The 20,369-nt window shown below is 45.1% G+C and overlaps 1 protein-coding gene across 14 annotated transcripts in view; it reads left to right on the forward strand.

Moving 5' to 3' along the window:
- Positions 1–20,369, forward strand: part of AFDN (afadin, adherens junction formation factor) — a 1,642,835-nt gene that overhangs the window by 1,538,709 nt on the left and 83,757 nt on the right. The gene's annotated exons all lie outside the window — the stretch shown is intronic.

The raw sequence follows: 20,369 nt of genomic DNA on the forward strand, positions 1-20,369 counted from the left end.
GAGACCGCCCTCATCGCCGCCACCGACGACCTTCGAACTCTGATGGACAACGGAGAAACAGCGGCCCTCATCCTCCTGGACCTCTCCGCGGCTTTCGACACTGTCTGCCACCGCACCCTAGTACAGCGCCTCAGCAACATCGGAATCCAGGAGAAGGCACTGGAATGGATCACCTCCTTCCTCGACGGAAGAACACAAAGAGTCCGCCTACCACCGTACAAGTCAGAGGCCACCAAAGTCATCTGCGGCGTACCCCAAGGATCCTCGCTGAGCCCAACCCTCTTCAACGTCTACATGAGCCCCCTCGCGGCCATCGCACGCCAACACAACCTGAACATCATCTCCTACGCCGACGACACCCAGCTGATCCTCTCCCTGACCAACGACCCCGCCACCGCCAGAGCCAACCTGCACGAAGGGATGAGAGACGTAGCCGAATGGATGACGACCAGCCGCCTGAAACTGAACTCAGACAAGACGGAGGTCCTCATCCTGGGCTCCACGCCCTCCGCCTGGGACGACTCCTGGTGGCCCCCCGCCCTGGGCACCGCACCCAAACCGACGGACCACGCACGCAACCTGGGCTTCATCCTGGACTCCTCCCTCTCCATGACCAGACAAGTCAACGCCGTCTCCTCGTCATGCTTCAACATCCTGCGCATGCTACGTAAGATCTTCCGGTGGATCCCCACCGAGACGAGGAAGACGGTCACCCAAGCCCTCGTCACCAGCCGACTGGACTACGGCAACGCCCTCTACGCCGGAACCACGGCCAAACTCCAGAAGAGACTCCAGCGGATCCAGAACGCCTCGGCGAGACTCATCCTCGACATCCCCCGACGCAGCCACATCACCGGACACCTGAGAGATCTGCACTGGCTCCCGGTCAACAAGAGAATCACCTTCCGGCTCCTCACCCACGCGCACAAAGCCCTACACGACCAAGGCCCGAGCTACCTCAACAACCGGATCAGCTTCTACACTCCCAAGCGCCTCCTCAGATCAACCAACCACGCCCTCGCCGCCGTCCCCCGCATCCGAAGAGCGACAACAGGAGGAAGATCCTTCTCCTACCTGGCAGCCAAGACCTGGAACTCACTTCCGACCAATCTGCGCCTGACCCAAGACCACCTCTCCTTCAGGAAGAAGCTCAAGACCTGGCTGTTCGAGCAGTAGCGGCACCCCCCCCCCCCTCCCAGCGCCTTGAGACCCTACGGGTGAGTAGTGCGCTCTACAAATGACTTGATTGATTGATTGATTGATTTTATAAATGTTATCAGGAGCAGTGGATTCACACACTTGCCTTACTTTACGGGAAGGTCGGTGCCCGGACAATACTATCTCTGCAGAGGCACCTATCTTCCAAACAAAACACATCTATTACCCAGACTGTTTTTGTGGCATTGAAGGCTTACTTAATTATACGAAGAAGCTCTTTCAACTAGCGCCACCAAACCTGCTTTCTGTTACAGCTGCCCGGGTCACGGCAGGTCCCACATGGACACACTGTTGCTGAGGAGCCATGTCCGGTCGGGGCGCATTCTGTGGCAGGATGTTGAATTTCCTGTCTGCCAGTGGAGCCCCAAAGCACCCAGGAAATCAATCCCTGGCCTGCTGCAAGGCCTAGAGTGAAAGGAGGAAGCCGGTGTGCTTAAGGATTGACCACCTGCTCACTTCCCCCTGACCTGGACCTATGCTGTTGCTGTGCGTGCCCAACTTATGGCCTGGACTCACCACACCAGCGCGAGTCTCGTAGTGGGAGCAGGTGGCACAGGCTGAGGCTGCACTGCAGCAGGGCTCGCTGTCTGACTCTGAACAAGAGAAAAAACAATTCCCTTGACTTCAAATGGATTTTTCAATGCAGTAGTCAAATTAATAGATTTGTTACTTCAGATAGAATACTTATTCGTATTTATTCAAAAGATTAAAAATGAAAGATAAACATCTTTCTACATATGACAGAAAAACAATTTTTAAAAAACATTTAAAAACAATTCATATCAATAAAACAAATTATAACAATACATGCATATTATCACTCTAACATAGAGAAAACTCTACCACACTGGCTTTCCAACTGCTTCTTATGACCCGCATAAAAAGAAAGAGAAAAAGAGACAATACAGTAGATTGACCTAACCCCTTGTCAAATACTCATACACATTCTGGAACATTGAATAAAAAGCCTTCCAATCAATATTATGATTCCTTTAACATTTGATCAGGTAAGGTTGTTCCTTGAATTGTGTGACCCCAGCGTTGACGCGTTTCGATGGTATTATGTTTATGCTCCCATCTTTATCAAGACCACAAAAAATCTGGTCTCTTATTCTTATGTTCGTGATGGTTTTTCTTTTAGTCCTATACAGAATAAATAGATATTAGTTGTCAGCTTCTTAATGAAGTACCTTTGACTATACATAATCTCTTGATCCCCCTTATCTCTTTTATAAGCGGGGGATATTGTAATGTAACCCACATCTTGCTATTATTGTAAAACCCACGATTTTGCATTTCTTGTGCGTTTTATAGCGAAAATCGTCATATCACAATTTACTATACAATGGGCCATATGTATCATGCAAATTCGCAATCGCAAAGGCTGAAATTCGCAAATTTTCGGCCTTTGCGAATGTATGAAGCAAAACTGGTGCAAAATAAGGAATCGCAAAATTGGCGATTCCTTATTTTGCAATTGCATTTAAGGAATCGCAAATTTTGCGATTCCTTAAATGCAATGTATGTAGCAAAATAAATTAGCAAAATGCCCTTAAGGAATCGCAAATTACCACCAACTTCTAGTTGGTGTTAAGTTGCGAATTCCTTGAAAAATGCAAATTTTTGCATTTTTCAAAGGGGCATGTATGTGCGCCACATGTGCACCCATGCATATTTCAGGGGTGCAACAGAGTGTCCTTTGGACACCCCTGCACTCTTGAAATTATTCTCAATTTGCTATCAGCAAATTGCGAATCGCAAATTGAGAATAACTTCCCATTCATTCCTATGGGCCTCCTGGCCCATAGAAATGAATGGGAAAGTATTCCTTAACTGCGATTCGCAATCTGCAAATCGCAATTAAGGCATTCTAAGGAATCGCAAAAAAAATTTGATTTTGTACATACATACCCATTTGCGAATCTCAAATAGCGATTTCTTAAAAATCGCTATTTGAGAATCGCAAATGGGTATCTTGATACACATGGCCTATAGTTACTTTGTCTGCCATTCTCAACAACAATTATTTTCTGATGTTGTGTCTCATAGTTACAAAGATTCTATAGATGAAATAGTGTCTTATAATCAAGGAATTCCAGCAATAATCTATTTAACATCATTCCTTTCCTACTGCACATTCCCTTTAAGACACAATTTACTAATGGTCGACATTTTTCTCTATTTCCTGCATCCTCGACCTTGTCGAATATAGGCAACTGTATCTCATAAACAGGGAATTCTAGTCTTAATCTCTTTAACATCATTCCTTTCCTACAGCAACTTCCCTCTCTGGTGCTTATTACTAATGGTCAGAATATGTGGGCTGCTGAATTCATATCTGTGCATAGATCGCCGCCTAGTGTTGGGTCCGGATGATTGCACATTGTTGTCCTGGAAGAGTCTTCGAAGTATAGGTGGCTCCTCCCTCCGACTACAGTGCGCATGGGCATCCTCTCCATCCTCAGATTGCTTTTTCTGCCATTGGGTTCGGATGTACTTTCCTACACTCCAAGTTCGGAATCAAGAAAACTTTTTCTAAAGGCCAAAAGGCCTTCGGACCCGTCGGTATTGTTCAGCGCTCGGTACCGATATACTTTTTGAACATCTGTTGCACTCCGGTCGTCGAATCGGGCCGTGAGGCCTTCTCGACACCACGTGGACCGACCGTCGATGGAACGAAGTCCATTCAAGTTCTGCCCGCAGTGCAACTCAAAGTTCCCACACACAGATAAGCATCCAGTGTGCAACAAATGCCTATCTCCAGATCACAATGAAGATAGTTGCCTAGCCTGTGCCCAGTTCCGATCTAAAAAGACTATCCGGAATCGACGGGCGGTGAGGCAAGAAATGCAGAGGTCGGCGCCAGAGCCCGACAATATCTTCGACGATGAGGAAGATCTAGCTAGTGCCGAAGACTCGGATCACGACGAAGAACAATACTCGGAGCACGACTCCGAATATCACCTCGAAGCGGAGGAACTAATCGTCGATCTCGAGGAATACGATCAGGACATCGTAGCGGTTGAAGACGACTCCGATGACGGCGAGGGGCGAACCGTGAGTACACCGCCCCATATAGACACTACACCTCTATCAGAGACTCAGGTCGAGGCATTGCCATCAGGCCTTCGCCAAGATCAACAACCTCGTTCTACAGCCCCGCCATACCGCCCGGCTAAGAACATTCAAAAAGAGCCCTCTGAGATACGACATACAACACCTGTTCCATCGAAACCGAAAGTCGTCGACAATACCGTCTTCGGACCGAAAGTCGTCGAACCGAAGGTCATTAAGCGGAAGGGCGTCGACCCGAAGGCCACAGTCCCGATACAACCTTCGAAACCAAAAAACGTTGAGTCAACATCGAAGACCAAAGCTGTCGAGTCGACCTCGAAGTCTAAAGCCGTTGAGTCAACCTTGAGGCCGAAGCACGTCGAATCGACACCAAAAGGAAAGCACGTCGAATCGACCCCCAAAACAAAGCACGTCGACTCGAGCAAACCAGCCTCAAGTATCGACAAGGGGAAAAGACCGGTCAACGAAACGCCTAAGCCCAAAAGTAGCATTGAACCGAAAGCGAAACCTAAGGTGGACCAAAGGACATCGGTCGAGCCGAGGCCCATCATACCGAAAAAGGGCATCGAGCCAAAACCGCAGGCTCCAAAAACACCGAAGAACACTATCGAACCCGCTCGGTCCAAAACCGGTGGTGAAGCCAGCCAAAGACGTTCAACCGATAAAAGTTGTTGAAAAACATAAAACACCGATCCAACCACCAAAAGCGGTCGACCCCAAAACAGGCACCGACCCCAAAAAAGTCAAATCAAAGGCTACAGCACCAAGGCCAAAAACTGTGGAGGAAGAGATTATTCATCCAGATCCCTCCACAGAAGACCAGTCAAAACTGTATATTGACCCAAACACTGGTAAAGTGACTGTTTACAGAAAAAAGAAAAGAACTCTGCCAACTGAAGACTTTTCTGGACTTCCACTAAAAAAGAAGAGGGACTGTGCTACTTCTCCTATTCTCTTTGAGCCTATCACTCCAGCTATGCCTGCTACTCCATATGCCCCAACCTCACCTGCACGCTCTGACTACAACCTAGATGAAGATCAGGACGTAGATGTGGGGTTTGGTTATCCACAAAACACAATTGGAGACCCAAACTCACAGCCATGGGGTGGGGGAGGAGAACCAGATACTGAAGGGATTCTGCCCATTGCAGACCCTGCAGTATACCCATCTAAGCCATCACCCACAGAAGATACAGTAGCCTTTAATTCACTATTAGATAGAGCAGCAACCTACCATAACGTAGATATACACTCTGATGCTATCGAAGAAGACTTCCTCTTTGATACACTGACAACATCTGAGAGACATGTTAAAACACTCCCCATGTTGAAGGGCGTCTTAAAGCACGCAGGTGACATTTTTAAGGACACTGCTAGGGCACGGGTCATAAACCCAAGAATTGAAAAGAAATATAGGGCTGCACCTATAGATCCTACATACATCAAGGGGCAACTACCCCTAGACTCCCTAGTGGTATCCAACGCACGTAAGCGTGCAAATTCCCAGACTACTGGGGAGGCTGCTCCTCCAGACAAGGAGTCAAAAATATTTGAGGCATCAGGCAAGAGAGTGGCAGCTCAAGCAGCAAACTTGTGGAGAATAGCCAATACACAGGCCTTGCTGGCCAGATATGACAGGGCGCACTACGATAGTTTGGAAGAAATTCTCCAACACTTACCTGATCCTTACAAACAGCAGGCAGATGAACTTATACAAGAGGGAAAGCTCATCACTAATGCGTCAATTAAATGTGCCCTGGACGCGGCAGACACAGCTGCCAGATCCGTCAATACAAGCGTGCTGCTAAGGTGCCACGCATGGCTTCGCATATCAGGCTTCAAGAATGAAGTTCAATCCACAATTCTTAATCAGCCCATCAACCCAGACTTTTTGTTTGGTCCAGCAGTTGATTCAATTCTGGACAAAATGAAAAAGGATGCGTAAACAGCGTAGTCTATGGGAGCTCTCCAGTCCCAACAACACCGGGGCTCCTTTCGTCGCTCCAATTATAGAGGAGGAGCGTGAAGTAATGCATCTCAGCAAACCTCCACTTACAAAAGTAACACACAATCCACATACAACAAAAACACCAACAGGGGTGGATACAGAGGAAATAATACCAAGGGAAGAGGTCTGGAGGCAATGCAAATAGATCCTCCACTAACACCAAACAGTGACTTCTTGGCACTACCCACAGACCATATAACACCGGTCGGGGAAAAATACAACAGTTTCTGCCAGTCTGGTTAAATATCACTACGGACAAGTGGGTCAGGCAAACTATCCAACATGGCTATTGCCTCGAACTCACCTCAACACCACACAACATACCACCCGTGCACCGTCCAATGTCACAGGAACATATAACGCTACTGCAGCAAGAGGTCATCAGTATGCTGCTAAAGGGGGCCATAGCACCAGTCCCACTACAACATCAAGGAACAAGAGTATACTCCATATACTTCCTTATTCCAAAGAAGGACGGGTCGCTCAGACCAATATTGGACCTCAGGCCCCTCAACCTGTATATTTTGTCGGAGCATTTCCATATGCTCACTCTCCAGCAAGTCTTACCATTGCTTCGCCAGGGAGACTTCCTAGCAACTCTAGACCTCAAAGACGCATACTTTCATATACCAATACACCCTGCTCACAGAAAGTATCTAAGGTTCACCATTCAAGGACAGCACTACCAGTTCAAAGTCGTACCATTTGGTGTCACAACAGCCCCAAGAGTGTTCACCAAATGTCTAGCGACAGTGGCGGCACATCTCAGAAGGCAACACATCCACGTGTACCCTTATCTGGACGATTGGCTAATACATGCGCCATCAGCCCAGCAATGTACCAACCACATGTCAAAGACCATTCATCTCCTGCACAGTTTAGGATTCTCACTAAACTACCCAAAATCACATCTGCAACCCTCCCACGTCCAACAGTACCTGGGAGCAACAATAGATACACTGGCAGCAAAAGCATATCCCAACGCAGCACGGATCAAGGGAATGCAAACATTGATCCAAAAATTCACACCCCAACACTCACTACCAGCTCGAGTGTTTATGCAACTGATAGGCATGATGGCCTCATGCATATTCATAGTCCCTCATGCCAGGCTACACATGCGTCCGCTCCAAGAGTGCCTAGCAAGGCAGTGGAACCATGCTCACGGGCAATTAAAAGACCTAGTGTTGGTGACCAGTCGAGCATACAACTCTCTGCATTGGTGGAAGCCACAAAACCTTTGCAAAGGACGACTGTTCCAGGAGCCTGTCCCACAAATAGTGATAACAGCGGACGCATCCCTAATAGGATGGGGAGCCCATGTTCTACACTACAAAGTACATGGACTATGGACCGTACAGCAAAAGAAGATGCATATCAACCTTCTAGAGTTGATGGTGGTTTTTCTAGCCCTAAAAGCTTTCAAGACACACTTATGCAACAAAGCTGTGTTGATCCGGATGGACAACATGACAGCTATGTATTACATTCAAAAACAGGGAGGAACGCACTCACCACAGCTGTCCCACCTAGCTCAAGCAATGTGGAAATGGGCCATTCAGAGGAACATGTTTCTCATGGCAGAACACCTCCCAGGCAAGGACAATCAAGTAGCCGACCTGCTCAGCAGGCACAGCCAACAAATGCACGAATGGGAAATTCACCTCAAAGTGCTCCACCCATTCTTCCGGAAGTGGGGACAACCGGAGATAGATCTGTTTGCCACAAGCGAAAACGCAAAATGACAGTACTTTGCCGCCAGGTTCCAACATCCGCAGTCGCAGGGCAATGCGATATGGATGAACTGGTCAGGCAAATTTGCGTACGCTTTTCCCCCAGCTCCGTTAATACCGCTGGTAGTACGCAAAATGCCCCAATATTCGCTGACACTGATCCTAGTTGCTCCCACATGGGCAAGGCAACCGTGGTACACAACGTTCCTAGAACTGTCAGTGGTGCCTCATCAAAGACTGCGACTCACACCCAATCTTCTAACTCAGAGCCATGGAGAAATCCAACACCCAGACCCGCAACAGCTGAACCTGGCGATCTGGCTCCTGAAGTCCTAGAGTTTGGATACCTGAACTTGCCCCCAGACTGCATGAATATTATCAAAGAGGCAAGAAGACCCACTACCAGAGCATGTTATGCAGCAAAGTGGAAACGTTTCGTCATTTACTGCAGTAACAATGACATTAACCCACTTGATGCTTCTACTCAAAACATCATTTGCTATCTCTTGCACCTACAACGTTGCAATTTAGCCTATTCATCCATCAGGATACATTTAGCTGTGTTAGCAGCATATCTGCAAAACAGGCAACACCTTTCACTATTTAGGGTGCCAGCAATTAAAGCCTTTATGGAAGGACTTAAACGCGTAATTCCTCCAAGACACCCACCTTCACCAGTCTGGAATCTAAACGTTGTTCTAACCAGACTCATGGGACCACCTTTTGAACCTCTACACTCATGCGAACTACAATTTCTTACTTGGAAGGTGGCTTTCCTTATTGCCATTACTTCACTTCGAAGAGTTAGCGACCTGCAAGCCCTAACTATTCAAGAGCCATTCATTCAAGTACATGCAAATAGAGTAGTTCTCAGAACAAACCCTAAATTCATGCCAAAGGTGGTATCCCATTTCCATATAAATCAAACTATAGAACTGCCGATGTTCTTCCAAAACCCACAGACCGTAGCTGAAAGGGCCTTGCATACTCTAGATGTCAAGAGAGCTCTGCTATACTATATTGATAGAACTAAGGCATTTCGAAAAACAAAGCAGTTGTTTGTTGCTTTCTCACCACAACACAAGGGTAACCCTATTTCAAAATCAGGTATAGCCAGATGGATCGTTAAGTGCATCCAAATATGTTATTTAAAAGCAAAACGCACCTTAACAGTTCCCCCTAGGGCGCATTCCACATGCAAGCTAGGGGCATCTATGGCTTTCCTAGGGAATATTCCTTTACACGAAATCTGTAGAGCAGCCGCATGGTCAACTACACATACATTTACCAAACACTATTGTGTAGATGTACATTCAAAACAGCAAGCTGCTGTAGGACAGGCTGTTCTCAAAACTATTTTCCAGACTGCTGCAGCTGACACAGGTAGCAACCGCTAAGGGAGATACTGCTATACATTCTATGCACAGATATGAATTCAGCAGCCCACATGCCTCGAACGGAATATGCTGCTTAACAGTATGCATCTGTTCTTGTCATGTAGGGCTGCTGATATTCATATCACCCACCCACCTCCCCGGTGCCTGTCGCAGCTGCAGCATTCACTCTTTGCATGGACATCTCTTACTGTACTATACTCCATCTCTGCCACAATGGCGAAAAACAATCTGAGGATGGAGAGGATGCCCATGCGCACTGTAGTCCGAGGGAGGAGCCACCTATCTTGTGATACTTCGAAGACTCTTCCAGGACAACAATGTGCAATCATCCGGACCCAACACTAGGCGGCGATCTATGCACAGATATGAATATCAGCAGCCCTACAGGCCAAGAACAGATGCATACTTGTAAGTAGCATATTCCATATATATGGTGTTTGGGAGCGAAGAGATATATATACATATATATATATATATATATATATATTCACTGAAAAAACCATAGGTTATAGACCATATATAGTTAGGAATTAGCATTTACAAAACCTTGAAAATTCACTGAAAAAACCATAGGTTATAGACCATATATAGTTAGGAATTAGCATTTAAAAAACCTTATTTTACTCACACAAAACCATTGAAATTCCATATATAGTTAGTTGCACTAACTATATATCGCGCACCCGCAATCCACTGCTGATCATGTCACATATTACATCATTCATGACATGGTCAGTGACATCACTGATGACATCACTGATGACATCTCAAATGACATCACTGATGAGATCACTGATGACATCATCCAGTGACTGTGTGTTTCTGTAAAGTTTAAATATGTTTTACATATTGAAGAATGAGTAGATGTATAAGTGTCTGGACGAAGGATTTAGTAGGTGCATGACTGAATGTATGAGTGAGTGATTAAATGTGTCTCACTGAGTGCATGGGTTAGTGACTAAACTGTCTTAATTTGTGCATCATTATGTCTGTTGTTCTGTAAACTGCTGCATGTGTTGATCAGTAGCTATATGATTAACTATATGGGTTATTGATTGATTGTCCAAGTATTTGTATAGGAGACTGAGTGTGTGTGTGGCTGGCTGGGAGGTGTGTGACTCTGTGCCGATCAATGTGTACTTGTATCAATGATTGTATAAGAAAGTAAGTATGTGTTAGTGTATGTTTGAAAATGTAAGGTGCTCTATGTTTAACTGTATAGACAAGAAAATGGAAGTGTGATTGATTCTTTACAGGACTGACTAGGTGTGTGAGTAACTCCATGGATGAGTGGCAGAGTGTAAGTGTCTGTATAGGTGTATGAGTGCATATGATAGTGTTGTAAAGATGAGTGATTGTATGTATGAATGATTGTATGGGTGAATGAGTGAATGTGTGTGTAGACGTAGGAATCAGTGAGTACGTATGTAGTAACTAGTATTGGTGTGTCAATGGTTTCAAAAATTATACTCTGTATTTAACACTGGGTGAAACAGAGGTTATATTAAAACGTGAGGAGATGCATTGTATTGTCACATGAATGATATCATCAGTGATGTGGTCATTGATGTCATTTGAGATGTCATCAGTGATGTCATCAGTGATGTCACTGACCATGTCATGAATGATGTAATATGTGACATGATCAGCAGTGGATTGCGGGTGCGCGATATATAGTTAGTGCAACTAACTATATATGGAATTTCAATGGTTTTGTGTGAGTAAAATAAGGTTTTTTAAATGCTAATTCCTAACTATATATGGTCTATAACCTATGGTTTTTTCAGTGAATTTTCAAGGTTTTGTAAATGCTAATTCCTAACTATATATGGTCTATAACCTATGGTTTTTTCAGTGAATTTCAATGGTTTTTTAATAGCAAATATCATAAGCTGTCGAATGTCAAGTACGTGGTAAGTAAAAACATTTTCGTGTTTATGCACACTGATCTGCTTTGAATACTGCCCCCCACCCCTCATTTCTATTAGGAGTACTCTCTCTTTGCAGATAGTGAAGGGTAGTTAACGCAGCCCTTTGCCCCCTTTGTAATACGTCGTGCCTGCTTCTCTCTCCATTTGATTGATTGTTCTCTTTGGTTCATTCTCTATTTACAAACAAGCACAGAGTCGCAATACTCTGTTTAGTCTTTGCAGATAGCGAAAAATCGTGTAAAAAAACAAAAGGAATCGAGCAAAATCAGTAGGCCACTAATGGGATCTCTTTTTGACCTCGCTAAAATAGAAACATTAGGAACAACCTGTTGAAAATAGCAATGCGTATGTACATAAGCGGCGTTCATTTGTGTTCACAGTACCCCTTGTTGATTGTTTCAATCGAGCATTGAATTGTTCGAAGTTAATTCTCTTAAGGATCTTCTCTACCTGCAAACGAGGAAGAATAGGAATATTCTCTCTCCCTTTGCAGATAGTGAAGGGTAGGTAACGCAAGCCTTTAACACGTCGTACCTATTTCATTCCTCATTGATTGATTGATTGTCCGAACATTGACTGTTTGGGAATTAGTTCTTTTTGGAGGTATTCCCTGTTTGCAAATAAACGTAGGAAAATCTTTGCAAGTAGTGAAAGGGTACGTAATGCGGACCTTTCTCCCCCGTTGTAATCTGTCATGCCTATCTACTCCCCACTGATTGATGCACCTTTTTCACCCGGACCATTTACTAGAGATACGTCATCTGGCCCGACCAGAGAGCACCCCTAGTGAAAAGGACATATGCAATAATAACGAAGTGATCACTGTATCCTGTTAACAGAAACTTTACCATGAAACAACCTGGAAAGAAAAAAATAGGAAAACGAAAATCAGTAGGCCACTGATGAACATGAACTTTTATTAAACAACAAACAAAGAAACGATAACATAACGTAATGATAAAACCTATTAATGTCCTAGAAACAAGAAAACGTTAAAGTATGCCAGTGGTGAGAGACCAGAAAAACAGTCCGAGAAACCAAATCACCCCTCGCTGTCCCAACTCATGCACTCTGAAAGTTCAAAGTTTTGAGGAGTGCTTGTAACATTGTCTGAAGCCTATTTGCAATTGCTTCATCTTCACTATTCTTAAAGTAAGTGGGGGCTGTTGTGATGCGGTGCCACCCTGAACCGCTTGACGGAGGCCCCCGAGGGACGGTGTCATGTCGCGGACTCGGAGGGGGCGCTTGGCTCCGGCCCCCTCCCCAAGTCGTGTTGCCCTGGTGTGGCCTGAGATCGCCCCCGACATAGGTGGCCGGCTCCCGGGGTCAAGCGGAACTTTTTTCCTTTTGGTGACTCTTCCATTCTTCACCTTGTCCCACAATCCGTTTCACCTAAAGACACGCTGTAGTGGGGCACCCCTTTTCCGTTTCATTTGCCATTCAGCCCGCTTTTGCTACACTGTGCCTCTTCCGCTATTCAGCTGTTTACCGCCCGCTCTTTCGACTACAGCGTCTCGCTCACCATGTACTTGAGTTGCTCCAGCTCTTGCGGTGCAGCGATAGGCGGCTGCCACAGGACTCTCAAAATGGCGGCCATCTCTTCAGATTTGGGCGTGGTCCACTAAAATGGGCCTGCGACACCTTGGAACTCGGACGCTTGTCTGCTAGAGCTTGGGCTCCATTCTCGAAAGCGTCCCCTCATCCTTGAAGATTCTACAAAAGTCTTGGGGGCCCCCGACTCCCGCAGGCTTCTGGTGGGGAGCGCCTAGCATGATTGCTCGTGGAATGGCCACGACGGAGCTACGAAATGGTGGTGCTCTCATGCTAACGCCAGCTTCAGTCTGAAACATCCAGAAACACTGTAGACTACCAATTCGATCAGTTCCGGTAGCGCTCCAACGTGACCCGGTAGAGAAGAACTTGCCCTCCCCTCTTTGACTGATGGTTCTTGTTGCCTGTCCCTTCTGTTGTCATTTAACAGAACTATTTAGCCTGCTGAAAGGGGTTGTGTGCCGTCCGCTGGTTGGTGGAGACATTTTGACTATATTCTGGACCTGCGTTGTCGCGTAATGCGTCATATGACGTGCCGCGTTAGAAAGTTTAATAAATTATTAAACACAATAAACAATCCTTAAAAAATAAAAAAAAATAAAAAATAATCAACAAAACCAACAATCAATTAACAACAGTATTTGAAAAGTCTATCATTCATTTTTCATTGCAGTACGCTGCCCAGAAAGCTTCCCGGTTCCCGGACCGGGCGCTACCCACGCAAAAAAACAAAAAAAAAAATTTTTTTTTTTTTGCCCCGCGGGGCCGTTTTAAAGCCTCCACATTAAACCTAGGGGGTCAGGGAGGATCTACTATGCCCCCTTATGGTTATTTGCCCCTTTGTTTTGGCCTCCTCTTGTCTCTCGATCCTACCGAGAGACAAGATGGCGGCCGCTACGGACTTTTTGGAATGTTGACAGACGCCAGAGAACCAATCAGCTTCGCTTCACAAAGCTCCGTTGCGCGAAAAGTACGCGTCCTGGAGCGCTGCCCAGAGCGCGCTTACAGATATATATCTTTTTTTAAACGTTAATTTCTCAAAATCCACTGGAGCACATATATTGAGACCTACAAAAGGCACATCGGGCTACCAGTCCCTACATTTTTGCCAAGTTTCGTGCAAATCTATTCAGCCGTTCGGGCTAAAAGTGAGGCTAACCGCCCTATGGAAAAATCAATGTTAAAAACACGTTTTGGGACCCCCCTTTTTTCTCGGCCCCCCCTTGACGAAACCCCCCCAAATTTTCAGGGGCTGCTCAGAAACAAAATGTGCCATTTTCCTGAAAATTTCAGCCAATTCCGTCCACAAACGCCAAAGTTATTAGACATAGAATTTTCAAAAAACCCATAGGGAAAAAATCCTAACTATATATACCTACTGGCGACCGCCAGTAGGTAATATATATATGATTCCCTCATCTTCATTGCTTGATTTTGTTCACAAGGAAGTGTCACTCATATTTGTTGGAATGTCGCTCATAATTACACTGAAATTATGAAAATGTCACACACAGCATATCGTCTTGAGGCACGCACGCACTACGCACTAGCCAGCAGTCCGGCACAATTAACTGTAGTAGCACCATGCTGTGCAGCAGCAAGCCGGTTGAAAAAGGCAGTAATCAAGTAAGTAACTAACTCTGCTTTTACCTGAGCGTGCCACATAGGTCATTGAACAGTGGAATCTGCTTGTCGTAAATGTTTTCTGACCGCAGTTTCTTCACGAGCACCTGAAATGTGGCATCTGTTTATTTTGCAATGTTCAGTGTCCGCCATGTCTCTACAAGTCAATTAAAGGTTTGATTGGTTTGTCCTGGAAGCTTCGGTGTGCGACTGGCGCTCAGTGGTGCAAGTTCGTTTTGCACAGTGTGACAGTTAGAGGCCATTTAGTAGCAAATACAAAGGATTTAAGTGGTCTAATGCTGGAGCGAGATACTGAATTTATGTGCAAATTAATGGTCTACGGCAGTCAGGCCACAGGCCCGATAAAGAGAGATATAAACAGAGCGATGGGAAGTGTAGGATAAGGACGGGTCCTCGCACTTACATGATGCAAGCTCCTTGTGGTACCCTCGGGTGCCAGCTTGTTATACTGCTTATCAATGCCAGACAAGGGATTATCCAGAAAATGAAAATACCTCCCTCTTTGACCATCCCTGTAAAACGCCGATGAGCAAAGAGGGACCCCACCATCCATTGAGGTTTTATGGGGAGTTTGTGCTTAAGAAACCTTTTGTCATAGCTAATGATAAAATAGGGTTTTAAAGAAATTCTCCAAACAACAAATGGCTTCTGAATGCTTGGCCATGAAAAAATACAAAACATATTTCCAGTTTGCTGAGGCTGACAGTTGTTTTTTTTTTTCCTTTTGTCACCCTTTCTCCACTTTTCCTTTCATTAATGGTTTTTTCCTTTTCTCACCTCTATACTTTTTGTTTCCTTTTTGAAAATTCCAGCCTTTTTGACTGCAAAACACTTTCAAAATCAGCCTTATGTGGGTAAATGTAAAGTCTGAAGTGCTAATAAAAACGAATTCTGACAGTATAACACCTGATGTGACACTAGGAAACATTTCCAGTCCTCAATACAAATATTCATTTGTTTCAAACACTAAGTGTTGAAGTTAAATTGTATTATATATTTAATGGCAATCGAACTTTGATACTGAGTAAACAACACATGTCTTGTGTTGGGCTGCAAATAATGACCATGGAGGGAGCCAGTAAGTGCATATTTTGTTACATTTGTCGCCTCAAACCACCAACCTCCTTGATGCCTTTCAAAAACAACAATGTCACATACACAATGATTAGCATTCAGCACATCTTAAGTCAGCTACCTTTTAGGTTTGACTTGATGACACCTGCACCATTCATGGCAGATGTTTCCATATGATATACACGAATGGACTAGGGCATAGGTTTGTAGGATTGCTTGCCTTGCATTTGTTTGAAAGAAAGAGATATGCAATTATGTCATCCAGGTGTTAGATATGCCAGCATAGATGAGCTTGAGGTAAAATAGAATGTTGTTACAAATAACTTTCTTAAATAGGATGGCACTGAAGCCTTACTGGACAGTCTATGCCACAATACATCACTGCTCTCTGCAAGTTGGTACCAACCAAAACAAGAAACACTACATTTGGCATTAAATCCACTAAAAATGGTTCCATGTGGTGCCAGTGGAGCTGAAACAAATCAGTCTCAACCTGTACTGCAAGTTGCACAGATACCTGTAAGGCCTCCATAGTGGCATAAGGAGAGCCAAAAAGTCTTAATTTACAAATTTCATATTACAGGTCTGACTGAATAAGAGAAATCTTCAGCATCTTTCAAGAACTGTCTAACCCAGATACCCAGAAGTACAACCCCTGCGCATCACAACAATATTGTGACAAAACTCCTGGATTTCTTTTGTTCAAAATTGGCACCATCGGTGACTCCAACATTACCGCCCTGTACCATCTACCTGACGCTCTCTCTCCTTTCTTCACAGTTTTCATCCTTTCTCTGCCTCTGTCTATATGTGCTATATTGCTATTGCTTCACTGGCAGCACTTAACCTTCCCTGTTACCCTGGCATGGCATTATAATGGCATTTTATTTAGGAGCGTAGGCATAAACAATAGGAAGGTGGGAGCCCATAAGGTAGTAATTATAGGTGCATTAGTCATTTCAGCCAATTTATTCCAAAATTGTGCTTTAAGTGCACTTTTTGATTACATTTTTCTCAAAAAGTTCTCGGGCTGGGGGAACCTACTATCAAACCCTTACGTAAGGAAGGCTCCATTGCTGAAAATTCAGATGCGGTATTACATCTGGCTTTCAGCAGTGGCAGTTGAAGATGTGGGTGGAGACGTGGGTGGAGCCAGTGGAGGAAGTGGGTGGAGCCGGGGAAGGGGTGTGGTCTCCTAAAAAATTAGAGCACTTAATATTTTACAAATTAAGCACTGAGTGCAGGTGTTCACAGACAACACCACCGCCACGTGGTACTGCAAAGAGCAAGGCGGGGTGGGGTCGTGGACCCTTGGTCAGGAGGCTCCGCGTCTCTGAACATGGCTGGAACGTCAAGGCATTTCCTTGGTGGTTCAACACTTGGCAGATTCTTTGAACACAAGGGCGGACGAACTCAGCCACAGGTGCATGATGGATCACGAATGGCGTCTTCACTCAGAGGTGGCACAAGGTCTCTTTCAATAGTGGGGAGAGCCTTTGTTAGATCTATTCACCACCAAAGAGAATGCGCAATGTCAGCAGTTCCGCGCGTTGGAATTTCCAAGGCGGCACTCTCTCGACTACGCTTTTCGTCGCAAGTGGAGTTGCCGTCTATTGTCCCCCTTTCTGCCTATACCACTTCTACCCAGAGTGCTGAAGAAGATCAGGCGCGACCGGGCCCAAGTCATTCTTGTGGCCCGAAGAGTTTGGTATCCCGAGCTACTCAGTATGAGCGTAGATCCCCTGATTCAACTGCCTCTTCGGGAGGATCTTCTGTCGCAGCAGCAGGGGACGGTCCTCCACCTGAACCTGTCCAGCCGCCACCTCCTTGCGTGGAGATTGAGCGGCGACAGTTGATTCCATTTGACTTGCCTCCTGAAGTGCGTCCCTCCACTAAATTGGTATACGCCTGCAGGTGGAACAAATTTATGGCATGGTGCACAGCAAAGGATGTAGATCCCCTTTCTGCCCCTCTTTCAGAAGTCCTTTTGTTCCTCCTTTGTTTGGCCGGCAGGGCTCTGCTCTGGACACTATTAAGGGCTTCCTTTTAGCAATTTCGGCCTTTCTCAGGCTCCCTGACCAGTCCTCTCTTTTCAAGTCCCCTGTCGTAAGTAGATTTCTCAAAGGCATTATTCATCTTTTCCCTTCTATTCCGTTTGTGATGCTGCAGTGGGACTTGAATCTGCTTCTTACTTATTTGATGTGCGCTCCTTTTGGGCCGGTTCACAAGGGTCCTCTTAGTTTACTGACTTTAAAGATTGCTTTTCTGGTTGCCATCACCTCCGCTACGCGTGAATGAGCTCCAGGCTCTTTCCTGTAAACCTCCTTTTCTGTCTGTTCATCCAGACAAGGTTGTGCTCGCACTCGTCCTTCCTTCTTCCCAAAGGTTGTTACTGCCTTCCACATCAGGCAAACTATCACCCTGCCCACTTTTTTCCGCCTCAGCACCCTTCCAGAGAGGAAGAGCGGCTTCACCGTCTGGACCCAAAACGTGCGCTCTCATTTTACCTGAACCGCACACAACAATTGCGGGTGGATGACCAGCTCTTTGTTGACTATGTAGGCGCCAAGAAAGGTTGGGCCGTACACAAGCAGTCCATTTCTCGATGGGTCCTCTTGTGTTTCAAAGCCTGTTATTCTTTGGCTAAAAAGGAGCCTCCGGTGCGGCTGCACGCCCATTCCACCCGGGCGACGGCAGCCACTACAGCATTGGAACGTGGTGTCCCCCTGCAAGACATCTGTCAGGCAGCTATGTGGGCATCGCTGCACACTTTTACTAAGCATTATTGCCTGGACAGCCAAGTCTGGAGAGACGGCTTCTTTGGCCGTCCTGTTTTCCAAGACTTTCTGGTGTGATCTTAGTTCGCAGACCCACCAATGGGGTTGGTATTGCTGGGGTATCTATTCTAAGATACGTAATCTATCAATACGTGTTTCTTTCAGATGAACACGTTAATTACCTCTGGTAACGATATATCTGTAAGAAACATTCGTTAGTGATCGATTCCTTACCGCCGCACCCATCCTCCCCGTTCTGCAAACTAATTTCTAGGGTTAAGGTCATCCCTTTCAGGGCCCTAGCTTCAAAACACCAGTGCTCAGTATCTTGCATGGCCCTCAGTTCCTGGCGTGGAAAGTCGTGTCAGTGCGCGAGGGCGGAGGCTAAGTAGCTGCTGCAACGTCATCCCGGCGATCACGACGCCTACGACAGACGTGGAGCCGCACAACGCCACCTTCCGACGCACAGGGGAACTGCTGGCGAAAATTGTCCGGATCCAGTCTTTCACCTGGGGGTAATTCTAAGGTAAGGAATCTATCACAAACTAATGTTTCTTACAGATCTATCGTTACCATGGGTAAGTAACTTGTTCGATACTTATCTGTTCATCGCTCCGGGAGGAGCATTCCATAATGCCCTGCGGGGCCTGCTTATTTTCACATTGATTTTGGTTATTTCTCCCCTGGTAGTGGCCCCAGGAGGAGGGGGTCGCCACCAATGATAAAACGAAAGGTGCCACTTTCCCCAGGACAGCTTTGGTGACGTCCAAACCCTAAGTTAGGGGGACCCCAAAATATTAACCTTCCCAGGATTTTCTTCACATTTTTAAGTACTTCCAAGGCCAGAGCTTTTGCTCTGCAGTTTTAAGTGTCCTACGCCCTCATGGGGCTGTGTTTATAGTTGCATTCATTTTGGCCTGAAAGGCCTAAACATGGAAAAAGGCAATACATGTATTGAAGCGCCCTCTAGGTGCCAAGTATATGGTTCCTTGCAAAGTCATTACGTTGTCATGTTCTCTAGGGGCTGCTTTTATAATTACAGTTTCATGGTGAACTAGGTATAGAAAAAACACACAGGTTTTACTCATGCTAAATGCTTTATTAGTTCACCATAATGGTAATGATGTCTGCTCACAGTATATGTGTTATCAGTATTAATAGGTGCATTCAATCAATCAACAACTTCATTTCGGTCATTACTACCATAAAAGTTCAAATGCATACAGTACAGAATTACAAAATTGGATACGTAACAATAATTCATTAGATACATTACGACTATAAAAGTGAAAATGCTTTAAGTACAGAATTACGAATTTGGATATGTGGCAATAATTCAATAGATAAATCATAAATATTAATGATTAAAAATATGTGCATTCATGCTGTAGCATTAGTTTTTTTAATTGCATTTAAGTACACTATGATTTTCATATGGTGCTTGTTGCTCTTAGACCTTGACAAAACCAATAGACCCAATTGATATGGTTGTGTGACCCCTTGCCAATGTACATATAGTATTTAGTAGTGTGTGTGTGTGTGTAATAAATGTGCTTCTCTTTTTTCTAAAGAAAAAGTACAGACGGGACAATGATTAATTTTATTATTGTGTGCCAGTGAATGATTACTACTAGCCCACACCACCTCCTTTGAGTAAGCCTTGTACTGCTCTGCCTCGCTACCATGAGAGAGTCGAGCGCTACAATGGAGAGCATGGTTCCCAGTTAGGACAATCGTGAACCTATTACTTGTACAGGCCTCACATCTAATAACCTAATTTCCTGCAACATCATTGTGTTTATGCAGTACAATTCAATTTTTTTGTTTTACAGTTTTATTCTCTTAGTTCATTCCAAAGTTTAATGACAATTCCCCGCCTTCTACATGGGTGATAGTCAACCACCCTAAAATGTAGAATCATCTAGAGACACAGATCACCATGTTTACACGACCAGCGTTCA

The sequence above is a fragment of the Lissotriton helveticus genome, chromosome 6 (assembly GCF_964261635.1).
Source record: "Lissotriton helveticus chromosome 6, aLisHel1.1, whole genome shotgun sequence".
NCBI classification, from domain to species: domain Eukaryota; kingdom Metazoa; phylum Chordata; class Amphibia; order Caudata; family Salamandridae; genus Lissotriton; species Lissotriton helveticus.